We start from the raw sequence: 11129 nt of genomic DNA on the forward strand, positions 1-11129 counted from the left end.
AATGTAAAAAAAGGTTCATTAAACAAAATGAAGCCTCCAAGGATGGGAAAATTCAATTTGAGAAGGAACCTGAAAAAAACAAACCCGCAGACAGGCAAAGCATGACATTAGACACGGTTAACTGGGGTACGGGTGGAGGGTAATGGGATGGGGAGCTTGGCCCAGTAGTCAGTCACCTATACAGCTGCTGCACCATATAGCGGCGCTCTGCATGCACGGGATTCCTGCCCACTGTACGTCGTGGGTGGAAAGCTTCTGGAGGTGGCTTGGTAGGGGGGTGGGCATGTGTGTGTGAATGTGAGCTCAGTCCTCACTTCATGAGTCCAAGTGTGTGTGTATGCGTGTAGCCAATCTCCTTCCATCCCAGACCCCTGGTGCCTCAGTTCGCGGGTGGTAGCGATAACACAGCAGGTTGCCATGGAGATGTCCTCGGATAGACAGGTCCAAAAGTCAACAGGTGTCCTTGGGAAAGTGGGGAAGGTTTAGGAGAGCTATCTCTTGGCCATACAAAACTTCCAGAGGAGTTTGTTATTGATCCAGGGGCTCCGAAATGTTATCAGTATCCTTTTTGTTTAGTCGGGGGAGAGGAGTAATTTCACCTTCCCCCGAGCTGCTCTCAACTTGTTTAGACCTCAGCTGTGGCGATCCTCACCCTGATGGCATCCACTTTGCGACTCAAATCAACAGTCACACCAAGCAAATTGTCCATCTTACGTTTGAGTTCGTCATTCCGGTCACCAGCAGCCTTGATCCGATCGTTTGCAAAGACCAGCAGAGTTTGGACATCGTTTTTCTCTACAGTCATCCTAATTTTCCAGAAGCTCAGGCCCACAATCAAGCCAATTATCAGCAGACCTGTAATCATAAATCCGAATATATAAACATCCTCCACATCCTCCACGGATAGGGGTGCCAGGTACGTGATCCCCTTCCACTTCCCCCAGGCATCGATCACATAACCAGAGGCAAAGCTCCCATCAGGGCAGGTAGGCTCCTCTAGGCCTGTGTTCTTTGTGGCGACAATCTTGTCAATCGCGTTGAGAGACCAGCTAATCAATTCCATGATCAGTGTTTCGAAGGTCCAGTGCCAAGCGATCGCTCCAAGTCAGACGAGACGAGACAAAAGTGCAGCAAGCAGAAAACATGAGGGTGTGGGGAGAAGAACACAGAGACAGAGAGAGGAAAAGTGCGACCGCCTCCTTCAAGAGCTAGGGCAGACATTAACCTTTATACATAAAGACTTTTTTTAACCTGTATTCAAATGAAGGAACACAGAGCTATGTTTAAAACATTAGTTTATTATTCCAGTCTCTGAAGAGGGATAGAGAGGCTGGAGAGACTCTTCTAGAAGGGATGGAGATCATCCAGATGAACTTCAGGCAGGTTGGCTGGAACATGTGGCTTAAATGACGATACCTGACTGAGAGCTGAGCTTGGAGGTCTGGAGCTGGAGGTGAACACCTCAGAGTGTGGATCAGGCAGAGGTTGGGCTGGATGGTGATTTGGAGGTAGAACATGAGACACAGGAGATAGCAGGATTAAAGGAGGCTGAAGGAATTCCAACCAAAAAACAGCACTGAAAAAAACCCCAAACCATCACATGCTGGGTGAGGAGACACATGCGGTATTTTTAAAGGTCTCTAGTCCTGTGAAATAAAGGCCTTTTGCTTTTTCAATCTGTGGACCTGGATTTTTATGCCATTGTAAGCTGTAGTTGCCCTTCATGAGCATCTGTTTTTTTCCTTAACACACATCACAGCAGGATTAGATGATCCAAGCAAGCAGGGAGCAGGTATTGGTGGTTCTACCACATATACAGGCAGAGCAATCCAGTGGAGAATAGGGAGGAGAACCACAGTTTATATTCTGCAGGTGTTCATTGGATGATAAACCTCAGGTGTGTCTGATGATTGAAACAGAAGGAAAATAGGTCGATCAGCTAACACAGACCAACAGAAAGAGCAGACAGACAAAGAAAAAGAAGGAAAAGCAAACCTAACAAAAGGGAAAAAGGACTTTCATAATATCAGCTAACTGCTTCTGTCTGTCGTGACTAAATATTTCCTCCACCGTTGCCTCTGTGGCTACTGGATGTGTCGATAACCAGGCTCCGTGAGTTTAGAAAAGTGATTTACGATATTTTTAATACATTTTTACAGTGATTGTACAGTTATCACGTGGATGAATTACAGGTCAGTTTAAACTGAAGGTGGACAAAGACTGAGTGCTCACTGACAGCATTTGTGGTTGTATTTAATTCTCTCAGAAAATGTAACTCTAATGCAATACATCTCCATACACACCTCTAGTGATTTTAAGATAAGATAGACTTTATTGATCTCACAAAGGAGAAATTTACTGTTACAGGGCTCTTAGGAACAAAAAACAGAGGAGTGTAAAAAGTCCCGAAGGTGCAAGTACAAGATAATAAATATTATACATAATAACAACTACACAGTATGCATACAGTCTGATGGCAGTGGGGATGAAGGACCTGTGGTAGCGCTCCTTCTTGCACTGAGGGTGTCTGAGTCTCGTGCTAAAGGAGCTGCTCAGCTCCACTACAGTCCGGTGCAGTGGGTGGGAGCTGTTGTCCATGATGGATGAGAGCTTGGTCAACATCCTCCTCTCACCCACATCCATCACAGAGTCCAGTGGGCAGCCCAGGACAGAGCTGGCCCTCTTGGTCAGCTTGTTCAGTCTCTTCATGTCCCGCTCTGTGCTGCCCGGGGCCCAGCAGACGACAGCGTAGAGGAAAGCAGAGGCTACCACAGTGTCGTAGAAAGTCCTTAGTAGAGGTCTGCACACTCCGAAGGACCTCAGCCTCCTCAGAAGGTGGAGGCGACTCTGGCCCTTCTTGTACAGAGCATCGGTGTTGTGGGACCAGTCCAGTTTATTGTTGAGGTGAACACCCAGGTACTTGAAACTGTCCACTGTTTCAATGTCCTGCCCCTGGATGTTCACTGGTGGATGTGGGAGTGTCCTTCTCCTGAAGTCGACCACCATCTCCTTCGTCTTACTGGTGTTGAGGCACAGATGGTTGCGCTCACACCAGTCCACAAAGTCCATGATGACCGACCGATACTCCAGCTCGTTCCCCTCAGACACACGGCCCACAATGGTGGAGTCATCGGAGAACTTCTGGAGATGGCAGCTGTCCGTGTTGTAGGTGAAGTCCGAGGTGTAGATGGTGAAGAGGAAGGGCGAGAGGACGGTGCCCTGGGGCGCCCCCGTGCTGCAGACTATCACCTCTGACTCACAGCCACGCAGTTTATTTCCATTTTCAGCTTCAGCTGTATTTATCAGCAGCCTTCCAACACCTCTTCAATGCCTTCAGAACCATGAAAAAAAAAAAAAAAAAAAAACTGTTTGAGAATTTGGTACCCAGCATGTGTTTTTCTGCATCCTGACTGCCAGAGTTTTACATGGGTTCATGGGTTTACACAGTCAAACAGTAGCTCCAGGGTTGAATGTAATTCCATTACTCACTACTAAACTTTTAAAATAGATGTTCTTATTCATTTTGATAGTCACATAAAACCTTGAAAAGAATATGTCGACTTTGCCACACAAGCAATTACCTGCACTGATAAACAGAACTGTCAGTTTTACAGAAACTGCTGAAATCAAAACAACTTTGACTTAAAGGGGAACTTCGGTTTTTTTCAACCTGGGGTCTGTTTTCATGTCATTTCATACATGTGAGTGATGGAGAAATGAATTTTCGACATTGCTCCAGTATTTAACCAGGCAGGCATCTTAGCAGCTCAGCTCGCAGCTCAGCTTGCAGCTCAGCTAGTGAAAAGTATGGGGCAACTTGTCCCTCCGTGTCAAAGTCCGCCCTAACGTGCTTTTTCCCCCACACTGACCGGCTCAGATAGTCTCAATGAGTGTCCCACAACATACTAGAGATGAGAAGTGAACGAAAACCTCCACATTACCTGGTGATCGCTCTTTGTTGTGGTCTGTATCCAAATCTCAGGACGCTAGAAAGCAAATCTTGTTCGGAAATCGTGCTCACGCCAAAACCAGTGTTTTGGCGCGTGATTTCCGAACGAGATTTGCCTTGGCTTCTCCAATCACACCTCCGTCCTGCTGGCACCAGCATACTGCCCCCTGTGGAGGTGATCCAGACCAACAAAGAGAACAGTCACTGTGTGGCCCAGCAATGCTGCTTGTGTTCTCCAGGACTGTTTCGAGTGCACAGACTGGCAGGTCTTCAAGGAGGCAGCAACATATGGAGGTGAGGTGGACCTGGAGGAGTACACCAGCTCGGTCCTCGGCTTCATCTCCAAGTGTGCTGACGACGTCAAGACCACCAGGACCATATCCACCTACCGCAACGACAAGCCACGGCTGAATGCAGAGGTGAGAGCCCTTATGAAGGCTGGGGATGCTACATTCAGGGAAGGTGAGGAAACAGCACTGAGAGCTCTAATAGCTGGCATCAAAAGGTCCAAGGCCACATATGGGCAGAGAATCTGTAGTGGATACAATGTCTTTGCAAATTATGTCTACTGTCTCAATTTTGGGTTCCAAATCAGTGAAAAATATACTCAGTCAAAAATAATAGTTGAAGCAGTCTCACCAAGGAAAAATAGTGAAGAGTCTTGGAGCAATCTTCAGATTCAAAAATAAAGTGTTTATTCCATGCAGCACAGGTCAAAACACTCAGAGATACCCCGGGGTAAATCTGACTATGCCCTCTGATGCCCTGTCTTTTATACTTTTTGGTTCTGGGGTTCCACTCCCCAGGTCCATCCTTCTTTTTTGGGACAAGTTGGGACTTATCTGATACCATTTCATCATTTATTTTGTTATTAATAGTGTCGGAATTCCTAATGCTTTCCTACAACAATTAATAGTTGAGCAGATCCACCAGGAGGTGTGCCAAATCCCTCCTGCTGTCTCACTGCCCAATCAATCAGAGCCTTTATTTACCACAAGGCACCCCATCAGAACAGTTCTTCATACTCTTTACACTTCAGCAAATACATGTTTACCCGAGGTACCCCCTCCTGACCTGACATGATCTCGCCTGACACACTGTTACAGCCAGCTAAAACCAGTTTTGACCAGTTTTGTCAGTAAACACAAGGTGCACTGGCTACCAGCCCTCTGACACTAAGATGATCAAGCTGATCATTCTCACATCATGCTACTGTGTCTAGAGCTGATCCTTCTTGCTGTGACACAGTTTTAATTCTTCTCTACTGCTGTGTTGCAGTTTAATTTCAGCTTTAATTTCAACATTTTCAACAAATCCAGGGTCACTTCTTATCCAGTGATCCCAGGAGAATGTGGAAAGGCATAAGGTGCATCACTGACTACGACGTCGGAGATGCACAATGCCCCACGGATCCCTCCCTCCCAGACAGACTCAATAAATTCTACGCCCGCTTTGATGATCCCAACACACCCCCCTGCTCCAGACTCACCTCCTCTCCAGATTACACGCCCCTTAGTGTGGCCCAAGGAGATGTGACAAGGACACTCCAGTGGATCAATCCCCACAAAGCTGCAGGCCCTGACAACATCTGGGGATGAGTACTGAGGGACTGTGCACATCAACTCTCCGAGGTACTAACAGACATCTTCAACACCTCACTTCAGGTAGCATCCATTCCTGCTTGCCTGAAGGTTGCCACTATCATACCGGTCCCCAAGTCTTCCAAAGTGACGGGCCTGAATGACTATTGGCCTGTAGCCCTCACACTGATAGTCATGAAGTGCTTTGAGAGGCTAGTGATGGCCCACATCAAAAGTTCCATCAACGCCACTTTGGACCCCCACCAGTATGCCTACAAGAAAAACCGCTCCACTGACTATGCCATTTCTTCAGTGGTGCACACAGCCCTCACCCATCTGGAGAGCAGGAACGCATGCGTCCGTGTGCTCTTCCTAGACTTCTCTGCCTTCAACACCATCATTCCACAGACGCTGGTGGGAAAACTATCTACCCTGGGGCTCAGTCTTTCACTGGGGAACTGGGTCCTGGACTTCCTGACAGGCAGGCGCCAAACTGTCCGGATTCACAACACCACCTCCTCCCCAATCACCATCAAAACTGGCTCGCCCCAGGGCTGTGTGTTGAGCCCCCTTCTGTTCACCCTGCTCACGTATGACTGCTCTGCAAAACATCTGAGCTGCCATATAGTGAAGTTCGTGGACGACACAGCAGTGGTGGGATGCATCATGAACAACGATGAGTTCCACTACAGAGAGGAGGTAGAATTGGTGGTTGGCTGGTGCAGAGACAACAACCTCTGCATCAACGTTAAGAAGACCAAGGAGATGGTGGTGGACTTCCGCAGCCAGACGTCCCCCCTGTCCCCTGCACATCGACGGCGCTGACGTGGAGGTGTTCTCCACCTACAGATACCTGGGAGTACACCTGTCTGAGGACCTCACCTGGAGCAACACAACACCTCCCAGCTGATTAAGAAGGCCCACCAGCACCTCTACTTTCTCAGGAAGCTGCGGCGTGCCGGTCTGGGAGGCCCAGTCCTGAAGAGCTTCTACCAAGGGGTGGTGGAGAGCATCCTCAGCACTGGCATCACTGTGTGGCATGGCAGCTGCACGGCCGCAGAAAGGAAGGCTCTGCAGAGGGTGGTGAAAGTGGCTCAGAGGACTGTCGGAGGCAGTCTACCCACCACCACTGACATTTACACAAACAGATGCAGGAGGAGGGTCACCTCCATCTTGACGGACTTCACCAACCCTGCACACAAACACTTCAACCTTCTCCCTTCAGGGAGCATCCGCAGCATCCGGACTAGAACCACAAGACTAAGAAACAGCTTCTTCCCCGAAGCTGCCAGGCTGTTGAACTGTAGCAGGTCTCTGTAGACTCTGTGTTGGATCATCACCACCTCTCCCTGCAAACACACATGCATGCACACATCCCCACATACACACACAAGCATACACACATGCATACACACGCACACACATATGCACACATACATGCTCACACGCAAACAGGCACACACATTCATACACACACTGCACTACTGCACTAGGCTTAGTGGGGGTTGGGGCATGGGTGGCGGGTGGGTCCTCCTGCCCTGGGCTGCCTGGGTCAGTTCTGGCGTGCTGGGGCTGTCGGTAGCTGCTCCCTCTTGTCTTCGGGGTCCATGTGGTACACAGTGGCCCTGGTTGCTCTCTGGGGGTGCCGCCCCGTTGCTCCTGCGGCCTGGGGGGAGGGCACCCTGTCAGCCTGTGTAGCATGTATGAATTGCATGCATAAAAATTATAAAAAGATGTAACAAGATTTTGGACTAGTTCAGAAGATTCTGATTCGGCTCTGGGAGGTAGAGGTACAGTAAGAACACTTGAGGCAGAAATTTTGGTTTAAGTGCCTTATTATTTTGCTTGTGAAAAAACAGATTAGGAAAAATATATTTACAATATTTACAATCTGCAGATAACAATGTTTCAGATAGCAACACTCTATGAACAAGTGCACTTCAACTATTTTTTTCCTTTAAGTTTCACCAAGAACACAGTCACAATCCAACAGGTTAACAGCACAGTATAAAAATGTCCCTACCACAATTCAAGGTATACAAGATTGATAGTTTTCTCCCACAATGCAGTGTGGGTTAATTGTCCATAGGTTTCAACCAGAGAGTTCCTGAGTTATTGCTGTATGTCCATGAGCGCGCAAAACCAGAGTACAAATATGACCCTGAAAAGGTGGCAAAAATTAGGTGGGAGAAGACTGGCTGCTAACAACCGCCTACCAGACCGCAGCGGGATGTTGTTGAGTGAGGTTCAGGCTCGTGGGCTCTAGCTCACCTCCTGTGATAGATGTATGCACCCAACAGGGCACACCTGGCCTGTATATAACAGACAGGACCACTATCAGTTAAAATATTCATCAGATATCATTATCTTTAGCTAGCTTTTAGTCAGTGTACATACATATTCAATATTCCATTATACATTTAGATAAATAAAAATGCATTTCAAATCCAACAGCATTTAGCAATTAAATCATTACACTTTAAAAAGTGAAAAATCTTTAGCCAACATGGACTTAAGGTGCTTTACCCAACATAACACAGGCTATAATGACCAACACAACAATATAGCTGCGTTAGCATATCAATGGAGCACTAGAAACAAGCAGCTAGGTGATTACCGACCGCATTGATATGCTAATACTAGTTAGCACAACAACATTCAAACATTTAGACATCCAGACTCACCAATTCCCTTCGATTATCAGTCTCAGCCAAAAACCCTGTTCTCCGAAGCAGCGGTAGCTGATCTCTAAGTTTAGAGAGTGCAATGTATTTAGAAGCATGATCAACGAATGTTTTAAAAACAAAAGATAGTTTGTTTAAAGACTAACCGTGTTAGCAGCGATCCTGTGGCTCGTCTCCTCACCAGTGTGTGTGTGGAGAGGAGCACAGCTGTATTAATCAGACCCGCAAGTGACCCGATTGGTCGAAACGCTACACAACCTGAGAGCGTACGTGACGGTGCATTTACGTATCGTAATAAAAATAGGAAATATTTTATATTAATTACTTTCGTTTGAGGAAGCGTGTTTTTTTATGTGGGTTACACCTGGCTCTGCCTTGCCTTGATAGCTGTTCTGGGCTTCGGGGTCCTTCACACTTGCATGTGTATGTCTGTTCATGTCCCACCAGCTCCTGTCGAGTTCCACTGTTGAGAGGTGATGGGACCCACCAGAATGTGCTGAGACTCTCTCCAGAGTCTAAACTCACACTAAACCCACTCTCCTTTTCTCTAGTATCTTCTTCAGGCCTATTCCACTCTATACTGACATGACACCCACAACTATGGTGTTCAGTACCGTTTGGTTATTTATTCATTTTTTTATCTTTTTTGTTTGTTTTTTCTGGGTTTTTTTGTGCGTGTGTTTGTTTGTCTTACTGATGGGTAATTAATAGTTGGGAATAACACAGCACCTGTTATTCTTCAGATGCAATAGCACCGCTTGCTAGTCCCTGTCCCTGTCCATCCTGTCTCATCCTGTCCACCCTTTGTTTCCCTGCATGTCACCAGTGAGGTGTAGCACTGCCCTCCCTGGTTCTTAATAGGGAATTGTAATAAAGAATGTCAGCTTAGCTTTCAGGGCTGGTGATGGTCACACGCATGCACTAATTAATAAAATATTTGGCTGCAAGACCAAAATATGCATTAATCTCATAAAGTGTTGACATCCCTTCCGTGGAGTTAAACAATGAGAATAAATGCAGAAAAAAAAGAAGAAGAAAATTCTGAGCAGAGGGGAGAAGAGATTTGGGTCCAATGATGAGAAGTTCTGTTTTGTTGGTGTTAAGTTTTAGAAAGTTGTTTATCCATGCATTTTTCCATGTCAGATGGTTATGGTAGAAAGGATGATGGGGGTGATGGATTTGGAGGAAATGTAAAGTTGGGTATCGTCGGCGTAGCAGTGAAAATTAAGTCCATGGTGGCGAATGATTTGACCGAGAGGGAGTATGTAAATTATGAAGAGGAGGGGTCCAAGTACTGAACCTTGGGGAACTCCGTGACTGACAGGGGAGGTGAGGGATCTTGAGTTGTTCGCAAAGATAAAGTGATGACAGTCGGAGAGGTAGGAGATGAACCACTGGAGCGCTGTGCCAGAGATGCCAATTGACTGTAGACAGTGGAGGACGATGGTGTGGTCAGTGGTGTCAAAAGCGGCAAAAAGGTCGAGGAGAAGGAGGATGGATAAAGAACCAGAATCGGCAGCAAGGAGAAGATCATTGGATACTTTAAGGAGGGCTGTTTCGTTGCTGTGGTGTGTGCAGAATCCGTACTGAAATAGTTCAAACAGCTGGGCCGAGTGGAGATGCTGTTGGAGTTAGGTGATGATGGAACTTTCCGGAATTTTTGAAAGCAGCGGAAGGTTGGAGATGGGTCTGAAGTTGTCGAGGTTGTCCGAGTCAAGGCCAGGTTTTTTCAGAAGAGGTGTGATAGTGGTAAGTTTGAGTGGGGATGGGACAGAGCCAGAGGTAAGGGAAGTGTTAATGATGTTGGTGATGAGAGGGGTGTGATTGTAAATTTTTGTCTTGAGGAAAATTAAAATTTTCATTGACATGAACTCAAAATTCATGGTTTCAGCCAAATCATAAATATAATTTGAGAGTTTGTAATTGTTTAAATACAATTACAGATTAATTTCAAAGTAAGAACCTTCCTGGGATCTCACTGCAAATCTGAGGTTTGTTCAAAATGAAAAAATGAAGTTGTATCAAGAGAAAAAAGACCTTCATTCATCGTAACAAATAATCTTTTTACTCTGGGTTAGAGTTTTTGTGTTGGAGAAAAAGTAAGATCTTTGGTTGACATTAAATCAAAATTCCTGGTTTCAACCAAATCACAAATCGTAATTACTAAACTAATAAACTTAGCTGTAACAAATTACATGCATATTTGTTCCCTGGTCTGCTGTTTATAGGTTAAATATAATAAACAGTGTTTCCATTATTAGGTTCTCTGTTGCCTTTTTTCAAATATATTTTGTTAAAATAACTTCATGTTCGCAGTATTTCTGCTCTGTCACTGAATTGGACCCTTGAAATATCAGGAAAAAAATAGATTTAAAGAAAGTTATATTTGCTGGAAGTGCAAATGTATGAACAGCTGAGATGATTCATGAGCTCAACCACTTTGTTCCCGATCATTTAAACGGCATTATGTTTGCAGAACAGAAAGACATGCAGGTTAATAAGACTACATAAGCTCACAGTGAGGAGCTAAATAATCCATGCAGTTTCCTGCTGTGATCCCTGTATAGATTCCTCACAGCTCCTCAGTCTGTGACAGTTTGGTTCTGCAGCTGTTTAATAAAACCAAACATCCAGTTGTTTGTTGACACGACGTCCCAAAGTGGATCTAAAGAGATGTTGTGATGCTGCAGGAGGTAGAGCTGAGGGAGTCACATTTAAACCAGTGATCTCATCATACAATGCAGTTTCTGAGGGACTCTATACAGTAAAATGAATTCTCTGGAAATAGTTTATTATGACAGTAGAAAGCTGTGAGAACAGATGGGCTCATCATCAGGTACCAGATGCCTTTTTGGACCAAGAGCCAACATTTAGATGTACTCTAAATGTGATGAAAGATAAATTAATAAAACATAT

The 11129-nt window shown here is 45.7% G+C and overlaps 1 long non-coding RNA gene across 1 annotated transcript; it reads right to left on the reverse strand.

Moving 5' to 3' along the window:
- Window positions 1-7346: 7346 nt before the first annotated feature.
- On the reverse strand, window positions 7347-9103 carry LOC127534927 (uncharacterized). Its single transcript, XR_007943576.1, has 3 exons — window positions 8360-9103; window positions 8214-8277; window positions 7347-7841 (listed from the first exon to the last, which is right to left on the reverse strand). It is a non-coding gene; the product is annotated as an uncharacterized LOC127534927 (long non-coding RNA).
- Between the last annotated feature and the right edge of the window lie 2026 nt (window positions 9104-11129).

The sequence above is a fragment of the Acanthochromis polyacanthus genome, chromosome 7 (assembly GCF_021347895.1).
Source record: "Acanthochromis polyacanthus isolate Apoly-LR-REF ecotype Palm Island chromosome 7, KAUST_Apoly_ChrSc, whole genome shotgun sequence".
NCBI classification, from domain to species: Eukaryota; Metazoa; Chordata; class Actinopteri; family Pomacentridae; genus Acanthochromis; species Acanthochromis polyacanthus.